The sequence below is a fragment of the Gossypium hirsutum genome, chromosome A06 (genome assembly GCF_007990345.1).
Source record: "Gossypium hirsutum isolate 1008001.06 chromosome A06, Gossypium_hirsutum_v2.1, whole genome shotgun sequence".
Lineage (NCBI taxonomy): Eukaryota > Viridiplantae > Streptophyta > Magnoliopsida > Malvales > Malvaceae > Gossypium > Gossypium hirsutum.
The window spans coordinates 20,344,309-20,350,029 of NC_053429.1; the positions used below are offsets into that span (position 1 = coordinate 20,344,309).

The following is a 5,721-nucleotide window of genomic DNA, read 5'->3' on the forward strand; positions in this document are numbered from 1 at the left end:
ATGATTATCACAAGCTGAAGAACGTACTTCGAACATAAGTCATAATTGAAAAATTATGGAATAAAGATAACAAGAAAACCGAATAAAGAAATCCAAGATACGATACCATGCCGGAAAATCAAAAAACAAACTCATAGGAAAATATGGAAGATCTTGAAAATTCCTCAGAGAAAAGAAGTCCAGAAGAAAACATCATTTAATCCCACTGGAATCAAATATAACAAGAACAATGTATCTTCCCATACATACATATCAAATGGAGCATCAAATAGAAGAAACAGTATCATAATATCATACATATCCTCTCATCAATTCTTATCAAACGAAATGTAATAAAATGCCCGAGGAAATACAACAATACAAATTATAAACCAGTTAGACTATCAATGCTTCTATCTAACATCAAGATTAGAAAACATTCCCATATAACAAGAATTTCTTCAAAAGATCAACAGCCATAGAAATTTTTCTAAGAACGGATAAATACATAGAACATCTCAGAATAAACTGTTAAATCTGTTCAGCTGTAACTGTCACACTCAGATATTACACATTTCAAATATCATTTCCCACAACTAGTTCTGCCATCACAAATTTCATGTTAAACCTTTCACTAAAGAAGACCAGTTCGGAATAAATTTTGATTTACACTTTTCTCGACCTTGTACCTGAGTAATTCAATTTACCAAAGTAAATTCATTCTCTAACTGGGACAGTGCATAGCTCCAATAATCTTTATGTCAACCTGATACTTTTCTAGCTCTGACTTTACTTATCAACTCATTCTCAATCTCTAATCATACTTATAATTATTCTATCATTGAACTCTTTGGTTTTTCAATCGGGAACTTATTCAGTACAAATCTCATGAAATTCCATTATAAGCATCACTTCGATAAGGGGGAGGGGTTGTAAGGCCTCTGACTCGACTTTCTTATACATATACATATGAACCAACTTTCATCATCATAGCAACATCGTCAAAATCATGTCATTCATTTTAGGCAACACAACATTCATGTTGGTTTACACCAATTTTCCAATTATCCCATTCAACTTGTCAAGTAAGCCAAGTGCACTACATCATATGAGCATTAAGCAAATACAGATATTTATCACAACATAAACTTTCATATCACGTGTTATCGCATATATATCATAAACTTTTATTCATACTTTTCTGAATTGAGACTTATCATAATCATAATTTTACTCAAATACCTTCAATCACCTTGAACATGGTCGGTGCAGCTCGGTTGGAGAGTACCTTTTGTCTAAATAAGACGGTGCTCTTACGCGTCGGGAGACATCACACTATCATGGATCTGTGGCATGTATAACTAGACTTTTACACATGCTAAGTTAGTCTGAGAACCGAATAAACCATAGCTCTAATACCACCAAATGTAACACCCCTTACCCGTATCCAAGGCCGGAACAGGGTACGAGGCATTACCAGACTTAACCATACACATAGATGAAAGCCGGGCCATAAAATTTCATTTAATTCAAAACTTTTTGAACACATACATAGACTCATATTTAAAGACATATAACGTGGCATAAATAAGCACTTACACATCCATAATCATGCAATAACATGTCATTCAATTTAAACATATTTGCTTACCATTCTGTATATAATATACATTCTTACATTAACTAGAACTAGACATGCTAAATCTTATTCTCATTTTATACCATCATAATATAGTTACCAATTTGTCCATTAAACATCCATATTCAAGGCAACATTACTCATTTCTATTTAATTCATGATCCACTGGCCTACATTTAACTTACCTAATGTATTACCAATCATGCATAACAAACAAAGCTAACTATATCATCACATCAAAACATAGGACATGGCATGATTAATTAAACTTTAAACCATAATGGATAAGGACCACATCTCATGATCATATGCGATAACTCAATGCAGACTAATACGTATGGTCAAAGTCATAATAATAATACATATCACAAACCAACTTCCTATACATGTCACTCACTTGATATTTCTCATATTTGAATTAATTCTCCCAAAAATGATAGTTTGAAAGTGTGGTGTTGCCGCCAACGATCTCCAACCCCAAGCTGACCTGCCAATACTAAAGAAATGGAGAGGATGGGTAAGCTTTACGCTTAGTAAGTCCATATGAAATTAATAAGAAACTACTAACATGCTTTTCAAGATAAAACACTATAATTGTACAATTACACATGTTCAGGTTAAGTTGTTTTTTCGAGTTACAATTACTAAATCATTCATATCTGGAGCTACAAAAATAAAAATTTAGTTTTGTTAATTTCACTTGAAACTAGACTCATAGACCTTTCTTCCATTAAATTTTAAGAATTTTTAGTTTAGCCAATTAGTACAATTTATTCATTAAAGTTTTCACGATTTTGCTGTCCAATAGTTCTGACCTCTCTTCATTGAAAATTATTTATCTCATATTTCGAGACTCGGATGATATTCTCATTCATTCCTACTGAAAGTAGACTCATTTAGGATTCTATTCATATAAATTATAACTCATAATTATTTTTTTATAATTTTTAATGATTTTTCCAAGTCAGACCAGGGGATCTCAAATTTCTTTTGAAACTATCTCACAAAAATTAGAATATCACATAATATAGAACTCTTTTGCTACCCCTGTTTCTTTTATATGAAAATAGACTCATTAATATTTAATTTCATAATTTTTTTGAAATTTAATTCAACTTACACAATTTTTGGTGAATTTTCAAAGTCATGCAACTGCTGCTGTCCAACACTATTTTACTACTAAAATTCACTCTTACATAATTTCACTTAATCCATTTTGTCTTATCGAAGTTCACTCAAATATCGAGCACATTGCTCATAATTTTCATAAACTTATACCTGCACTTATTCATCATATAATCATGTTCACATGTATTTTTACTTAATCGATTTTCCCGTTGAACTATTCTTAATAATAACTGATACTCAGTTGTCTGCACATTTTTTCACACTTGTAGACAAGGTTATCTGGTACGCATAGCAGCCTGCACTTAGTACTACACATGCGACCAATTATTCGGTACATGTAGTAGCATGTACTTAGTACTACACACGTGATCGAAGTTATCGAGTACGCATAGTAGCCTGCACTTAGTACTACACATGCGACCAATTATCTGGTACACATAGTAGCCTATACTTAGTACTACACACGTGACCTCACAATAGATCATTCGTATCGTTTCTATTCCGAACGCTCAACCGGGAAATTCTTCACTTTCCAACATGTTACAAATTTATTCATAGTCTTTTTTCAATTTGCAATTTATAACAAATAATCATTCCATAGGCAGCCACATTTCATATGATAACAAAATATAATAAAATAAAAAGAATCGATAAATTATTTACGTACAAACTTGTCGAAACCTCATCAGGTACAACTGTGTAGCAATTCATACAGCCCATCTAATAGTAATTTAACATTCAATTCATGTAACAATAATTTGTCATTCAATTTCACATGACACAACAAGCATCACATTTTCCATATCATATACACCATCCATCAACTTCTCCTAAACATATTAAATCATACAATTTATGCCATAACAATAGAAAATTACAATTCATGTATGGTATAGCATTATTATTAACACACGAACTTACATTATATACGAAAATGGCCATTTTTACCATTTTATCCATAACTTGGTATTTTGCCGATTTTAGCCCGAATTTCAATTTTCCTTGCTCTATCATTAAAAATATAGCCTAATTAGGACTCAAATTATTCAAATTGACCCAAAATCATATTTTGGAAAAATTACAATTTTGCCCCTAAATTTTGTCAAAATTACATTTGTGCCCCTAGGCTCGTAAATTAAACTTCATTCTATTTTCTTATGTTTTTTGACATGCTGAACATTTTTCCCTTCTATAGAAACATCAAATTCACACTCTAAGATGTACTTATGAACATTAGGTATTTTTACCGATTATGTCGTTTTACTCGTTTTCACGTAAAATCGCTTAGTAAAAGTTGTTTAACACAATTTTAGGCTTCATATTCTTCCGTAAAACATCAAAATAAACACATTTCACCTATGGGTATTTTTCCAAATATAAACCCTAGGTTAAATTATTTCTAGAATAAGCTTAACCAAGTTACCGGAATTTTAAAAATGTAAAGAACTTTAAAAACAGGGCTAATGAGCACTTACAATCGAGCTTGGAATAACCTTAACCATGGATTCTGCTGGTAGAAACGGTTGAATGAAGAAGATGATAGCTAATTTGGCTTATTTTCTTTTTTAATTCTTTTAATTATTAGTTTACCAAAATACCCCTAACTTAAAAATATTTTATTACACTCATTTCATGTCTATTTTTGTCTAGAAATTGACTAATGCTCTAATTACCATTTAAGGACCCTCAATTTAAAATTTCATAACAATTGGACACCTCTAGTATGTAGAAATCAATTTTTACACTTTTTACGATTTAGTCCTTTTGACTAAATTAAGTGCCCGAATGTCAAAATTTTCGAATGAAATTTTCACAAAATTTTTCCGTGAAATCGTAGACCATAAACATATAATAAAAAATAAAATTTTCATCATCGGATTTGTGGTCCTAAAACCACTGCTCCGACTAGGCCCAAAATCAGGGTGTTACATACAATACATAGAGGAAGAGCGAGAAGGAGATATTCACACTAATATCAAGGAGATGGCTGAAAATCAAAATAATCTGCTACCTCATGTGGTTGCTGCAAATCCAATAGATCAGAATTCCGCTCCTCATACTTTAATAGGAACTGAATCGAGTATAGTCAAGCCTACTGTTGCTGTAAATAATTTTGAACTGAAACCTAACACGATTCAAATGATACAACAGTTTGTTCAGTTTGATGGTTTACAGGGCGAAGATCCAAACACTCATTTAGCAAATTTCCTGAAATTATGCGATACTTTTAAGATCAATGGTGTTTCTGATTATGCCATTCACCTTCAGTTATTTCCCTTTTCATTAAAGAATAAAGCTAAAGAGTGGTTGAACTTGTTACCTTGAGGGTCAATCACCACTTGGGAACAAATGACCGAAAATTTTTTACTTAAATATTTTTCGTCGGCTAAAACGACTAAATTAAGGAATTATATCTCTTCTTTTGTGTAGATGGATTTAGAAACACTTGATGATGTATGGGAGAGATACAAGGATCTATTGAGAAGGTGTCCTCACCATGGGTTGCCTCTTTGGCTACAAGTTCAAACTTTCCACAATGGTTTGAATCCCTTAACTAGACAAATGATCAACGCAGCTGCCGGTGGAACCATCAATAATAAGACACCTGAAAAAGCTTATGAGTTCATAGAAGAGATGTCACTGAATAATTATCAGTGGCAAGTCATGAGGACAAATCTGACAAAAGCAGCCAGCGTTTTTAACGTCGATTAGGTTGCTATACTTTCAAATTAGGTAGAAATTTTTAATAGAAAAATTGATGGTTTACTTGGTTCTACACAGGTTCATCTAGTAATGTAGTGCGATGCAAGTGGAGGTGGAACGAGCAATCCAGAATATCCACCCTACGGCCCCAACATGGAGAATGAGAAAATGAATTATATGGGTTATAATCCTCGACCTCAACATAATCCTTACAGTAACACTTACAATGCAGGTTGGAGGAACCACCCAAATTTCTCATGGGGAGGCCAAGG

The 5,721-nt window shown here is 32.5% G+C and overlaps 1 non-coding gene across 1 annotated transcript; it reads right to left on the reverse strand.

The window, feature by feature from the left end:
• Positions 1–5,143: 5,143 nt before the first annotated feature.
• LOC121231753 (small nucleolar RNA R71) lies at positions 5,144–5,250 on the reverse strand. Its single transcript, XR_005929808.1, has one exon. It is a non-coding gene; the product is annotated as a small nucleolar RNA R71 (small nucleolar RNA).
• Positions 5,251–5,721: the final 471 nt, after the last annotated feature.